This window comes from Pteropus alecto, unplaced genomic scaffold (assembly GCF_000325575.1).
Source record: "Pteropus alecto unplaced genomic scaffold, ASM32557v1 scaffold146, whole genome shotgun sequence".
Lineage (NCBI taxonomy): Eukaryota > Metazoa > Chordata > Mammalia > Chiroptera > Pteropodidae > Pteropus > Pteropus alecto.
Genome location: NW_006442107.1, coordinates 28,549,901 through 28,566,277, shown reverse-complemented (window position 1 = coordinate 28,566,277; position 16,377 = coordinate 28,549,901). Strand labels below are relative to the sequence as shown.

Below are 16,377 nucleotides of genomic sequence, written 5' to 3'. Positions count from 1 at the left end.
TCTCTTCCTCCTGCCCTTTCTGAGATGAATTCAATGCTGTCAACTATTGACAGACAATACCTAAGGAAGCTCAACACATTTTTATTTCACTAAATTTAACCTCTCCATAGTCGAGTATTTATAAATCCAGAATCATAATCCAAATATCTTTTATAGGCAGTGGTACGCTGGTAATGTTTATTAACCAGCTTCCAGAATAAGATATGTAGTATTTGCCAGTTTTTGTGGTAGGTATACTTTCTCCATAGCCAACTCCAAGCTACCAGGAAGTCTTCACACACCCCTGACTTAGGAAGAGATGAGCGCAATCTCCCTAGCCAATACTAACAGGCCCCAGCACTACCTTGAAAAATAAACCCAAGCATGACGCTCTGCAAATCCCTCCATTATATTCTCTTTAATTGGCTGCACTTAGCATTGCAGATTGGGATGCACATGTTGCTATTGGTGTTTCTTGTAATGGAGGAAAACAACTCCTGTATTTATTAGCACTACTGCTACTACTTTCTCAGTAAGAACTCCCCTAATTTCGTTCCCTGAAGCAAACAGAACATTATCTACCCAAAGTATCAGATGTAGATGTTCTTGTTTATTAGAACAACACATAAATTAGGCTCATGTGAAAGGCGAGAGTGCCAAAATACCAGACACTTAAAAACGAGAGAAGAAATCCAAAGAGATTTTAACAAGGAAGCAATAAAATAAAGGTTGATTTTTTTTTCCAGATATAGTACTAAAGAAAATTTGAAGTGGATCTTTGAAGTTCTATAAGAAGATAAGATAGAGGAGCCTTAGGACTTTTATGTATAAAAGTGTTTTCAACCACGATGATAGTACTTCTTCTCATTTACTGATGTATATTCTTATAGCACAGGTAGTCATTGCTGACTTTTTTCCTTTATAGTGCAATAGTATATTTTTCAACCAACTGTGAAATTAAAAAATTCTCCCTGTAGCAGTTGGATACAGTTTGTTAGTTTGCATCATATCAAAAACTGTTTAAATGTATCTCTGGTGGCATTTCAATGATAATTAAAAGCAGAATTACAATGTTTTAGGAGTGAAGAATATTTCCAGTTACTCTTTAACTCATCCAGTAACTCTGCCAAAACACTAGTCCGTCATATGAAGTAACAGTAGTCTAATTATTTCTTTGGTTCTTAATTTTGTCACTCCATTTATGAATAACCAGGGAGAGAAAATAGATGTGATAAATGCATCTCTATTTTTTTTAAAAGAAACATAAAAACTCTTAGACATAAATCACCTTATTAAGTCAGGCCAACTAGTCAAGAAATGTCAGGCACTGTTATCTAACATGGAAAGTAAGAGAATATTATTTAATTTTTGCTCAAACCCATCAGTAGCTCCTGTCCATCAGCAGAGGTTCTTGGTGCTGAAACTGCAGAGCACCTGACTGACTAGTCCGTGTCTCCAGACTTTTCTTCTTTCCAGACCTTATTAGACACCCTTGTAATTGTTATCTTCCTAAAGCAGAACTCAGAACATTAAACTTCCCTGCAATTCTTTGTTTCAGGCCAGTTTCTCCATTATTTCTTTCTCGTAAGAAGAGATTTCTCCTGCTTCTGAATATATCTATATTTATCCAAGTGAATCTGGGTAAATGGTATGTAAATATGCTCTGCAATTCTCTTATTCTTGCAACTTTTTTGTATTTGAATTTTATTTCCAAGTAAATAGTTAAAAAAAAAAAAAACTTCAATATTTGATCCCAATCTGTTGAACCCAGTCATAATTCTCCTATAGAAGTCATCTCTAGTTATACCAGACTATTCCAGCTATACCAGATAATTCATGTTGTTGTCTTGGATAAGACTTGCAAGGCATGCACTTCCTGATAGAGCAAAGTAGCGGAAGAAGTCAAATATATGGAAATTTGGAAAAATATAATGCTTCCAAGGAAGGGTGACCAACTCTCTCAGTTTCCTTAGGACAGAAGGATTTCTCAGACACAAGACTGTCAGTGCTAAAAGTAGGAATTCCCAGGCAAATCAGGATGAGTTGGCCACCCTATTTTGGGGGGGACTCTAAATAGATGCATATAGCTGATGCCAAAACAGGTGTCTAGTTTGCTGGTAGATGAGGCTTGAGCAGAACCTTAAATTTCAAAGGTAGGCATTTCAGCCTCATTCTGTGTGCAGTGGGAAACCAAACAAGCATTTTGAACTATAACAAGAGAGAGTTGCGTTATAGGAAATATTAGTTGTGTTAAAGGAAAATTAATCTTTGATATACACATCATTGTTCAGAGACGGGGAACGTGGCAAATATCTGTGTTGCTCCATTGTTCAAAAGATTCCATTTTCCTACTCAGTGAAGTCCACTTACTTTAGCTAAGAATCAAAGCTTTATTTATAAGAATTACCATGTGTCCAAGCTACATTATTGACTCTCTATCACTCCCAAACTTACCTTTGTAAGGTTAGTGTTATTATGCTCAATTTGCAAATATAGAAACTGAAGATCCCAGAGATTAAGTGTCTTCTCCAAGGGCAGTCAGCTGTGTGTGTGGCAGAATTCGAAATCACACCAATATCTGCCACCAGATTCTTGCTTTTCTCTTCCAGGTTTATCAGTTATAGCCTCCCCTTGGAAGGCCCTGCGCTAGCCACACAGCTCTCATTACCTCTTGGATAGGCTGCAGGTTTTCCCCTGGTAGGCATGTCCTCCTCAGGCCCCACCCACCTAAACCCTACCCATCCTTTAATGACACTCCCTCCATGCAAATTTTCTGACAATAGTCCATCCAGAATTATTTCTCTTACCTCTGAACACCTGGTATATTTTTTTTTTTTGTATTATTCACATTGCCCTTTCCATTTGGGCAGTTACTTAAAAAACAGTATAATGGTTTAGAGAGTATGAACTGTGTTTCCAGATGAGATCTAGGTTAAATTCTGGATCTACTCCTATTATAGGTAGTGTATGATCTTGGTTTGTGGCACTATGTTATTTGAGCCTCAGTTCTCCCATATATAAAATAAATGTAATATTACATTATTTACTGGACTACTATAAAGATTAACAAGATAAATGTGTAAAAGATAACAACATAGTATCTGACCATTGTTACCAATAAAATTTTAAAGCTGTTAAGGTTCAAAACTTTTTTTGCATTTTTACCTTTTTTTGGTTCTGAGTGCTATGTTTTGAAAATACAAGGCACTTAGTAAGTGCTTGCCTAAAGAAGAAAATTTTGTATAGGGTGGTAGCACTGGAGTGGAAATAAAAAAAAAAATTTCAGGAGGAATAAATAAAATTAATAAATAGTTATGTGTTTGGTGCAGCTACTGAGGAAAAAATTTAAAATGCCTGATTTTGAGTCTAAGATTCATGAACTAAAAGGAGGTGGGACAGAGCTTTCATTAATTTGATTTTATTAAAAATAAAATTATCAAGTAATTGAAGCCACATAGGGTAAAATGAGGCTTCTAGAGTTTAGAACTTGGGCCTACATGTCAGTCTGGGCCTAAATGCCAGTTGTCCATGTTTTGTGACCTTGAATAAATTACCCCATGCCTCAGTTTTTTCTCTCATAGAATAATAATACTTCCTACAATGAAGGTAAACCATTTATCATAATACCTGGTATGCAATAAGCACTAAATCAATTAGAACAACAATAACAAAAGTAGTCAGGACTATTTTAATGTTAAAAGAAAATGATCTAGGAATTTTAACTTACGTAGAAACTATCTGTACGTGTTTGATCAAACAGTGAGATTTAGACCCTATTATGGATGGCTGCAGAGCTAATAGGCTGGCAGAGCTAATCTTACAGACTTTAATTTTAATGGAATTTTAGAATATTTTAATCAATATACTTCATGTTATATCCTAATATTCTTCAAGTGCTGATGAAGTAAATTTGTAACTTCAATAAATCTTTCTTTCAAATGGTTCTTTTAAAAAAGGTGGAAAATCTTTTATCTTAAAATAACGAAAAGATTGTTCTCTAACTTTTCAAGGAACATAACAGTTTGGCTGAGAACAATCTAAGAAGTTTTAGCTTCGAATCACTTGGCCTTGAGAGTTATCAAAGTGACTTTTACATGGCACTGGAGAATTTACAGCTGTTAAGGGATAGTATTATTTAACACATGCACTCACAGGTTTTTTTGTTGGAAAAAAATATCATTTTTGACTTTAACAGATTACACTTTTTTCCAAGAATATTTCTTCTAATTTTTCTGTGGTGAAGCAGCTGCCGTTGCTATGCCATCAGCTCTGTTACTATGGGGGATGCCTTGGGTGTTTGCCAGACTAGGATTGGTTATTTCAGCACCCTTATGTTCAGCAGTTGACATTTTTCCACATTGAATCATGCTATTTTATCCTAATTCCATGGCCTCAATAATGTTGATCAGCTTTAAAGGAACTAAAATTAGATATAAAGGAATCTGACTATTTCTCTCCTTAGGAACTTATTAAGAATTCAAGTAGTATGTGTAGGAAACATATACTTATACAGGCACATGCAAGACTAAATGGTGATATATTTAGAAACATGCCTGTGTACATGTGACTCTTAAGTCATGAGATTCAGAGAAATAAAAAAGACAACTGTTGACATTTATGCAGTTCAGGAACAGAGAAATTATTTCAAATTGGAGGTGACCACATCCTGTCAATTTTATTGACAACTGTCAAAATTAATACAATAACTGCTATTTGGGATTTATTCTCCATAAATGCAGTTCTCTACTCTCCTCTGCTTTTAAGAGGTTGTGTCTTTGGTAAGGGTTCTCTTCCATCGAATCAATTTTCTAATGAGCTGTTCTTGCTTCTGTAATATGGTGAATTTAATTGAATATTTAAGACAATTGCCAAACCAAATTTAAAACTCTTGGAAAGAAAAAAAAAAAAAAAACTCATTATCACAGTGATTTTCCCCCCTTCTTGATCTTCTTTATTTCAGGTGCCAGAAGAAATAACCTTTAAAAAATAAGATCTCGGCGCTTCTGTACTCTAGTTGCTTAGTCACTGATCTATTTAAACAAGATAAGACCCAAATTTTTTTCTAATTTTTCCAAATATACACTCACAAGTGAGTTTGTAAAAGGGATATAAGTAAGTTGTCTCAGTACTGGAGTTTCAAGTTTTTATTACTTAGAAGCATATAATGACCATATTTTGTAATTATTTTTTCTTTGGCATTTTTTTGGCTCAATATTAGAAAACACTGGAAGCTAGGTTGATGAGCAAATTTGACATTTTTGCAATAGAATTCATTTTAGCAAATAACTTTGAATCATTTCCTAAAATCATTTATTCTCAACTGTTGAGTGGATTTTTTTATCTCAATAATTCCTCACCTAATAATATCTTTAACGATTAAAAAGGCTATATGCATCGGGTTGCAGAGAACACAATTTAATGTTAATTTCAAGAGATTATTTGTATAAGTCTTTTTAAACTAATGAGATATATGTAAATATAAATATAGTATTGTATTCTTGAGTAAACAGTAAGTTTTTTTTTATTTTCATTCTAGATAGAAAATGATAACTAAGAGTAGAGGACTGAAAACATGAATAATTCCCATGTCAAATGCATGGTGGTATCATTTTATATAGTTATATGCATATTTAAGCCTTAAAATTGTGTTACATTTAGAAACAGAGCTCAGCGAAGGAATAAGAACAGAAGTGTGCCTGTGTTGTTCTCAAGTTGTGTCCTCATGTCCCCCTTCCACCTACTCCCAAAAGCAAACCAAAAAATGGGAAACCTGAATGAACACTAGTATTCTATTTCAAGATTTGCAAAATAATTTGAATTATTTTTTTTTTGTGGACAATATTTGGGAGGGCAGTAAGTAATGTTATTCATATTTAATCCTGTAAATGCTTTTAGATAGCCTAAAGTGAGAGAACTGTATTATACTGCAGAATAATACTTGCAAATTTAAAAAAAAAAAAAAAAAAAAACAAGAGCAAGCAATTTGATTAATGTCTTATTCCACAGGCATTTCAAACCTAGTTATCTCATAGATGTGGCCCCCACATCACACATACATAGTTCAGTTTTTGCACATACAACACTCTGTTCTTACTGTCATTACTTTATTGTCTTTTTCCCGTTGAGCTTTTCCATGGTTGGACCTATACTTTTAAGTTTGTATCTTAATGACTTCAATTAGTGATTGCTATATAGCTTAACTTATGTTCCCCCTCTGAGATTTGCTCCTTCTCTCACACTCTGTTCAACTGTTACCTAATGTCTCAGTTGAAGATCAAAAAGATAGGGAGGGCTTATGGATGTCCCCAGGACATCCATAAGCCCTCCCTATCTTTTTGATCTCATCAATTAATCATCTGTTATGTTCAACTTCATTAAATCCCTTTTTCATTATTCCTGCTACTACATTATTTCATGCCCTGACTCATTCTTGCTGAGACTATACCAGAAGTTTTCACCTAATCCCTATGTACAGTCTCAACCTTCTCCAAGAACTTTTATAAAATGTGAATCAGGCTTCTTATTCACCACGCTTGTGTGCATGTCTAGTAGACATTTTATAAATTTATCATGACCAAATTTAACACTTGAGCTTCCCTAAAACCCAAACATTTTCACACTTAAATGTGTTTTTTAAATCTACATTAAAGAAATGCAAATGAAAACCATAGTGGGGCACCACATTACACGCTTGAGTTGGCTGTTATTAAATATATATACAAGCATTGGTGAGAATGTAGAAATTAGAACTCTATGCATTGCTGGAGAGAATTTAAATGGTGCAGTCACTATGAAAAGCAGTATGATGGTTCCTCAAAAAGTTAAACATGGAATTACCATTTGATCCAGCAATTCCACCTCTAACATATACCCAAATGAATCGAAAGCAGAGACTTAATCAGATCTTTGCACACCCATGTTCACAGCAGCCTTACAGTAGTCAAGAGGTGGAAACAAATGTCTATTGATAGATCAATGAATAAAAAATCATACGGTTATTCAGCCTTATGAAGTCCTGCCACATGCTATTAACATGGATACACCTAGAAGACATTATGCTAAGTGAAATAAGCCAGACACAAGAGGACAAATTTTGTGTATTTCTGCTTATATGAAGTATCTAAAGTAGGCAAATTCATAGAGACAGAATTAAAATAGTGGTTACCAAGTGGCAAAGAGGGAAAAATGTGGAGTTATAATTTAATAGGTACAGAATTTTTGTTTGGGATGATGAAAACATTCTGAAAATGGATACTGGTGATGATTGTACAACACTATGAATGTACTTAATGACAACAAAGTTTGTACTTAAGAATTGTTGAAATGGTGATTTTGTTGTATGTTTTACCACAATAAAAATATTATCCAAGAAAAATTAAAATGCAAATCACAAACAGAGTAATTTTATGATGAGTTCAGTATATACTATGTTGGACATATAATTTGTTCTATTGATTTGTGTTATCATATTATGAATATTATGATTTCTGTTGGACCTTAAATTTAAACTAAGCTTACTGTTTGTTAACTGAAAATGTTATTGAGATAATTGTAGATTCACATGCAGTTTTAATAAATAATAGATACTATGTACACTTTGCCCAGTTTCCACCAAAGTAACATTTTGAAAAACTATAGTATATCACAACCAGGACATTGACATTGATAAAATCCACCAATATTATTAAGATTCCAACAGTTTTACCTGTATTCATTTGTGGGTATGTATGTTTGTGTACTTAATTCTATACAATTTTATAACATATATTTAGTTAGGTTCATGTATCTACCATCACAGTCAAGATAAAAAACAGTTCTGTCACCACAAGGATCCCTTGTGAGACCTTTATAGACGCATTCACCTCCCTTAGGTACCCTCCCTCTCACTTACCTACTCCCAGCCTCCCACTTCCACCCCATTTCTAAACTCTAATAAGAAATAATTTTGTTACTTCAAAAATGTTAATGTAAATGGAATAATTTATAAATGACATGTAACTTTTTAAGACTGGCTTTTTCCACTCATATAATTCTGTAGAGATTCATCTAAGTTCTGGCTTGTATTAATAGTTCACTCCTTTGTATTGCAGGGTAGTATTCCATTGCATATACGTTTAACTGTTTACCTCTTGAAGGACATCTGGTCTTTTTCCAGGTTTTGGCTATTATGAATGAAGTTGCTATAAACATATGTATGAGTTTTTGTGTGAACATAAGTTTTCATTTTTCTAGAATACATGTGCAATTGCTGAGTCATATTGTAGTTTTATATTTAGTTATATAAGAAACTTCCAAACTGTTTTCCAGAGTTGCTGTCATTTTGCCTTCCCACCAAACATGCATGAGTGATCCAGTTTCTCTGCATCTTCATCAGCATTTGGTCTTGTTACTATCATTAATTTTAGCCATTCTCATAGGTGCATATTAATGTTTTGATTTTAATTTGTATTTCTCTGATGGCCAATGATGTTGAACATCTCTTTATGTACTTACTTGCCATCTGTATACCCTCTTTGGTGATATGTCTACTCAAGGCTTTTGCACATTTTCTAATTTGATTTCTTTTATTATTGTTGAATTTGGGAGTTCTTTATTCTAGATACTAGTTTTTTGTTAGAAGCACAATTTATGTATTTTCTACTGCTCTGCAGCTTTTCATCCTTCACACATGAATGTTCACAGAGCAGCAGTTTTTAATTTTGATGATTGATTTGTCAATTTATTTCCTTGTATGGTCTTTTACAGGGTCAACTCTAAAAACGATTTAGTCCTATATCCCAATGATTTTTGTTTTTTTCTTAAAGTTTTATAGTTTTACATTTTACATTTGAGCTCACGATCCTTTCTGAGTTACATTTTGTTTAAGGTGTAAAGTTTAGGTCAAGTTTATGTTTTTTGCCTGTGGATTTCCAATTGCTCCAACACTATTTGTTGAAATGTTATCCCTTCCTCCATTGAGCTGCTTTTGCACCTTTGCCAAAAGCCTGTTGAGTATATTTGTGTAGGTCTATTTTGGGGTTCTCTACTCTCTTTCATAGAATTGATACCAGTGTCTTTACTGTATCTATATATTAAATCTTAGTATAAGTAGTTTGATTTCTCATATTTTATTCTTCTTTGTCATGATTGTTTTCACTATTCTGGGATCTATTTCTTTCCATATAAATTTTAGAAAAAGTTTCTCTATGTCTATAAAAATACCTTCCCAAAATTTTCGTAGAAATTGCATTAAGCCTATAAATCAATTTGGGGAGAATTGACATCTTTACTATGTTGAGTTGTTCAATCCATGAACACAGTACATCTTTCCAATTATTTTGATCTTCTTTTATGTCTTCATCAGTATTTTGTCATTTTTAACATATAAATTCTCTACATGCTTTTTAAATTGTTTACCTAAGTATTTCGTTTTCTTTGCAGCAGGTTTAAATGGCATTGTGTTTTTAATTTGTTTCCACACATTCATTCTTACTATATAGAGATGTGATTGATCTTTGTGTGTTGGTCTTATATCCTACAAAATTTCTGGAATCACGTATTAGTTCTACAAGATTTTTTTTTTCTTGATTCCTTGGGATCTTCTATATATACAATCTATGATCTCCAAATAGAGACAATTTTATTTCTCCTTTTCCAATCTGTAGGCTTTTTATTCCTTTCTCCCAGCCCCTGATAACAACTATTTTGCTTTCTCTGTGATTTGCTTATACTAAGAACCTCATATTAGTGGAATCATATAATAGCTGCCATTTTGTGTCTGGCTTATTTTACTTAGCATAACATCTTCTAGTTTTATCCGTGTTATACCATGCATCAGAATTTAATAAGGGCAAATGATATTCAATTGTTTATATACCACATTTTGTTTATTTATTCATCTGTCAATAAACATTTGGGTTGTTTCCACCTTTTGGCTATGTGAATAAGCCTGCTGTGAACATGGGTGTACAAATATCTCTTAGAGTCCCTCCTTTCTGTTCCGTTGGGTATATACCAGAAGTGGAATTGCTGTATTATATGGTAATTCTATGTTTAGGTTTTTTGAGGAACCATCATGCTATTTTCCACAGCAGCTGCACCATTTTATTTTATTTTATTTCTAGCTTTGAGATATGATTGACATGTAACATTTTATAAATTTAAAGAGTACAATGTATTGATTTGTTACATTTATATATTGCAAAATGATTACCACCACAGCCTTAGCTAACACTTCCATTGTGTCACATAATTACCATTTCTTTTTGTGGTGAGAACATTTAAGATCTACTCTCTTGGCAATTTGCAAGTATATAATGCAGTATTATTAACTGTGATAACTATGCTGCATTATATCCCAAGAACTTGTTCATATTCCATTGATACTATTCAGTCATGAAAAAAAAGGCAGTTCTGCCATTTGCAACAACATGGATGGACCTTGAGGGCATTATGTGAAGTGAAATAAATCAGAGAAAGACAAATACTATATGCTATCACTTATATATAGAATCTAAAAAAGCCAAACTCATAGATACAGAGTAGATTGGTCATTACCAGAGGCTGGGGGTTGGAAAAAATGGGTAGATGTTGGTCAAAGAGTACAAACTTCCAGTTAGAAGATAAATAAGTTCTGGGAATCTAATGTACAGCATTATATATATTTATATATATTTCCATAGTGGTTGCACTAATTTACATTCCCACCAACTACACAAGGGTTCTCTCTTCCCCACATCCTCACCAACACTTACCTCTTGTCTTTTTGATGTTTGCCATTCTAATAAGTGTGAGGCAGTTTCAAAATGTGGTTTTGATTTGCATTTCTCTAATGACTAGTGATGTTGATCATCTTTTTATGTGCTAATTGGGCTTTGGTATATATTCTTTGGAGAACTGTCTATTTAAGTCCTTCACCCATTTTTTTAATTGAGTTATTTGTTTTTGTCATTGTTGAATTATAGGAGTTCTTTCTATGTTCTGGATATTAATCTCTTATCAGATTTATGATTTGAAATATTTTCTCTATAGTGGCTTTGGGTATATCTCATTTCATAGTTTTCATAGTGGTTACTCCGAGTATTATAATATCTACATGCGGCACATCACAGTCTACTGGTGCCAACATTTTACCACCTCAATATATGGAAATTTCAGTTCTGTGTAGGTTCCTTACCTCCCACACTGTTAGATATTATTGTCCTGTGTATCAATTGCCTCTTTTTTTAATCATCAAATATGATTTATGAATCTCATAAGTAAAAATGTGTATATACCTGTATTTCTGCTCTTGTCCTTGTTTCATCTTTCTTTATGCTCCAAGATTTTTAATTTTATTACCTTCTTTCCATTTAAAGAAATTTCCGTAGCCAACCTTTAAGGTTAGGTTTGCTAGTGACAAATTCTTTTAATTTTCCTCTGTATAAGAATGCCCTTATTTCTATTTCTGAAGGATGATTTTGCTGAATATTAAATTTACAGTTAACAATTTTTTTCTTTCATCATTTGAAAAATATTTTGCCACTTTCTTCTCTCTTCCATGGTTGCAAATGACAAATTTGATATTATTCAAATTGCTGTTCTCCTATAAAAACATTTATTTCTCTCTGTATGCCTTCAAATATTTTCTTTATCTTTTATATTTAAAAATTTAATTATAATGTGTTTTAGTGTGAATTGTTGGGATTTTTCCTATTTGGAATTTTCTCAGCTCCTTGAATCTGTAAATGTATTTTACTAAATTTGAGAAGTGTTCAATTGTTATTTATTTGAATATTCTTTCAGGGCCACTCTCTTTCTCCTCTCCTTCTGGGAGTCCAGTGATATGAAGGCTGAATATTTTGTTACTGTCCTAAAGGCCCCTGAAGTTTCTGTTCATTTAAAAAATATTCTATCTATTCTCTGTTACTCAGATTGAGTGAATTCAATTGATCTGTCCTCTGTCCTCACTACTCTTCTTGTGGGCCCATCCACCATGTTGTTTTCTTTTATTATTATTTCTGTTACTATATTTTTCAATTCTATTATTTCCATTTAGTTATTTTTTATAACTTGTATTTATTTGCTGAAATTTTCTAGATTTCCATATGTTCTAGAAGAATACGTAATTTTCAAACAGTTATTTGATAGCTGTTTAAAATCCTTGTCAGATAATTCAACCATCTGACTCATCTCAATTTTGGCATCAATTGATTTTCTTACGTAAGTTGTGATTTTTCCTTTTCTTTCTTTTTTTTGTTTTGTTTCATTTTGTTTTTTTGTATGACAGATGGTTTTTTATTGTATCCTGGACACTTTCTCTGTTCAGTTAGGAGAACTTGGGTCCTGTTTAAATCTTTTGTAGTAGCAGGCAGTCACTGTTTAAGTTTAATGTGCAGGTCTTCCCCTACTTTTTTGGGTCATGGTTCCAATGGCATTTTATCTTTCAATGCCTTTCCATTGTTGTTTTGGTCCACTGGGTTTATCTGGTGTTGCAGAGGTTTTTTACTGGCCCCAGCTGGCACTGCCTAAGGGAGCTGCATGAGCTCTTGATGGCCATGCCTCTGGATATCTCTCAGTAATGAAGGAGTGTCATAGGTCAGCAGGGACTAAGAGACTCTCTGGGCTGGGCCACTTGTCAGGTATTAGAGTTTAATGAAGGCAAACTTGAATAACGGACTTTGGAAAAAAAAATGGGAAAGATATGTATAGAAAAAGGACACAGAAAAGTGTCAAAGACAAAATAAGTGTCCTTCATAGCATTTTCTAGAAATGGCCCTACCCACTCAACCATCTACGATGGTTATAAAGAAAATAAAAAGAGGCTCCCTATCTTTTGGTTCACTGTTTTTGCATCTGGAATAGACTGTCTTATCTAAATACCGTAAAAATGAGCATTATTGCCCTCTGTTTTAGCAGACAGTTTATTGCGATGGCATCGGCAATGGGAAGTATGTGCACAATTTACTTCTACCGACTCTATAGCCCAGTGTGAACCATGAGGGAACAAAAGAAATTAAGTTACAACAAACTATCTTCTTTGGGCACTGTACACTTTGTAGCATGCTTTCATGTGGATTAGCTAACTTTGCTACTTGAAACATGTTTCTCTCACTGGATCTTCTAAAGGCACAATGAGGAATGTAGGTATAAATGATAAAAGGCAGTTCAACTACAATTGCTAACCCTTTAGATTTTTCTCCAACAGTTGCCATTCAGGGTATTTTTTAAATGTTAATTCTTATATATTTTCTCCTCAAAAGTAATGAATAAGGAATCCATAATAGAGGAAAATATACTTCTGAATAGTAGGTGTATTTATATTAGAAGATGTATCTTCAGTTCAGCATTTATGCAAGCTTATGAGTAAAAATGGTTATGAATTTGTAACAATAAATTCTCTTTTGACTTCTCATGTGTTTCTGTTGCTGAACTTAAAATGTTTTAGTATTGTCCCTCAGCAGCAGAGTTTTTAGGGGACATGATATCAGCCATATTACTTATTAGGTGTATGAGTGAGACTGAAGCATTAACTATCTTAGAAGCCACTAAAGCATAGTTTGTAATTAGCTCAAAACATAACTATATTTTTTTAAAACCATGGTTATTGCAGATAATGGTGTACATTGACATTGCAAAAGTATTGTAAAGAATAGGCTTAGTATTTTAAAACTGCACAGCTTTTTGTTGCCTATTATGAAATATCTTTAGAGTGACTATGTCTAGTCAGATCAAAAGCAAATGCAGCCAGCCTTTGTGACCAAGAGCTCAATTTTGTCACTTTATTATAATAATTATTGGCAAGAGAAAGATATCGTATATTGATTTAGAGGCAAATTTACATTTTACTATTGTTATTTCTCTGCTCCTGGACAAGTTGACACAAAATAAGGTATGAATAATTTTAAAAGGCTTCAAATAGATCAATTTCAGGACAGTTAACTGGGGCTTTGGGGTTTCAGACAATTCCCTTAATTATAGCTGTAATTCTCAGCTATAGAGAATGATTTTTAATTGTTGCATAGTAAAAGGTAAGTTTAAAATGCTACAGAATTTACTTAAAGAGGTTTAATTTGAAAAGAAAACACTCTCTTTTAATCTATGTGACTCATATTTTATCTTTAAGATCCTGAGAAGAAGGGCATTACCTCCTTTATCTTTCCATTAGTACTACAAAATCCACACCACCTTTATTTATGTATAATAGCTGGGCTTTGGTTATACATACAGAATAGTAGGTTAATGATTAGCTCTTCTGTCTGGGAGACATTATAGCTTTGGATCATCTATATTTCAAGCCAGGGCTTCTTCAACACTTTTTTGCCAATGATTAAATTTAAAGTGATTAAATTCATGCAACATTTTATCATTAAAAAATTCAATACATCTTACCATTACAATGGCAGGTTGTAAAGCTCCATGAGGGCAGAAATTTGTTTGTTTGTTTACTACCCTAACCCTAGCACCTAGAACAGTGTTTGGCATATATTAGCCACTTGGTATGTGTTGAATGTATTTTTTAAAACACATTTTTTAAGACACTGTGGAAAAAATATCCAGTATAGTATTCCTTTGTTGTATGGGATGAAGACCCCAGATTTAGTATAAAGAAATATAAATTAGTGTCCCTGCTCTGCTGCTAATTTGCTGTGTGATCTCATATATAACCTCTCTGTGTCTTTCTTATCTGTGAAATGAAGAAATTAGATTTGATGAGTGATAAAGTCCAGCCCATGTTTAAAATTTCATAATTCACTGATTCGTGATTACCAGTATGCATTTGGGAACTGTGGCCATGAAACCAGTGTTGCCAACTGGCATAGCTGGGCTTGGAACTAAGTCTTTGGTCTCTGGCTACTAAATATTTGGCTCTAACAATTAAACTAATCACCAACATTTTTTTAAAAAAAAGGCTTTTCTATAATTTGGCATAGAAAATTGATTTTTAAGAACAAGGAAAGCTAAATCCGATGTAAAGAGTAAGACGTAGGATAATGATAAAAATAACTAGATTTAAATTCTGACTTTAAAATTTTGAGATTTTGGCCAAATATTTTAATCTCTTTATCCCTCAATTTTGACATCTGTGAAATAGGATAATGATAATATCTAAGTGAAGTAATTTATTTAAAGTTCCTGGGACATGGTAAGCTTTAAAAGCCTTACAGACAGGCTGATATAAAGGAATCAGATAAGTAGGTGAAAATGAGTTAATGAAAATGAATCTGTGTATTTGGCTTGAGGAAAACACTAAGAGGCGAAATAGTGGATGAGTTCATGGCTGAGACCAGACTGCCTATGTCTGTGTTGTGGTACCTCCACTCACCATCACTGGTAATTTGGTCAGTTTCTTAACATCTCTGTGTCTCAGTCTTCTCATCTGTAAAATGGTGGTAATAACAACAATCCATGTAGTATGCTGAGAAAAATGCCTAGCATATAGTAAGCACTCAATAAGTGGAGATGTTCTTATTATGTTTCATTAAGAACATCCAGAGTGGGGGAAATTGAAAGATATGTGGGAAGACTATCAGTCTAGGGAATTAAAAAAAACAATGGGAATTCAGTAGGAACAAATAGATTATGATAGTCTAGTGGGTGGTGGTCTTTTGGTTTTTTGTTTGTTTTTTAGAAAACTACTTGTAAACATACTAAACTCTGAGATTTTAGGAAAGGCTAAACAAATGCAAGATGTTGAGAGATCCCACTTAAGCCATTGACAATAAATATCACAGTGTCTCCAATCTAATAACTTGGGTGATGAACTTTCCTTTTAACCAAGAAACTTACCCCAGGGGGAAAAAATCTGTTAGTCTTCTGCCGCATAGATTAAAAGATACTGCTAGGGGCAACCAAAATGGCCTAGACGATAGAGGCTCTGTTCATCCCTGTGGTGACCAAATCAAAGTTATGATGGAAACGAGGAGCAGCAGCAAGGAAAAATCGCCTGGGATCTTGATGAACAAGCCATACAACTAGGGAGAAATCCAAGAAAGCACCCTGCAATGGCAGAAGATAGGACAGGGTGAGGACGTGGGGTGACTGAGTGAGACAGAGGCTGTGGCTGCTGCATCTGCAGAAGCCTCTTAAAGGGGCCGCATCTGCGAGTGGATTTTCGCGGTGACAGATCTGCTCGCTCCAAGCACCAGCAATGAGTTGGCTGCACAGGGGGCAACAGGGACTTACAGGGAGACATTGTTGGAGTGAGGGCTGAGGCAAGACTCAGAAGTGCTAGCAGTATCCATTGTTCCCTGTTGAGCCCTCCCTCCTCCCAGTGCATGGACACAGCTCCGCCATAGCCATGACATCATCAAACTCAATAACAGAGGTCGCTCCGCCCAGAGGAATCCCGGAAACCCCGCCTACCGCAACTCATGGCCCCGCCCAAGCCAATCCAGGTATAGCCTCAGCAAGTTAGATGCTCCTTTCTGGGCAGCACCT

General features: G+C 34.1%; 1 protein-coding gene across 19 annotated transcripts in view; it reads left to right on the top strand.

The window, feature by feature from the left end:
* DLGAP1 (DLG associated protein 1) overlaps positions 1–16,377 on the top strand; it is a 798,454-nt gene that overhangs the window by 258,624 nt on the left and 523,453 nt on the right. Inside the window, exon 1 of one of the 19 annotated variants that reach the window (XM_025038575.1) lies at positions 1,372–1,627. The exons of the other annotated variants lie outside the window; for them this stretch is intronic. The gene's annotated coding sequence lies outside the window, so the exon portion shown is untranslated. Of the gene's footprint in view, positions 1–1,371; positions 1,628–16,377 lie in introns of those variants that run through there. 19 annotated transcript variants of the gene reach the window in all.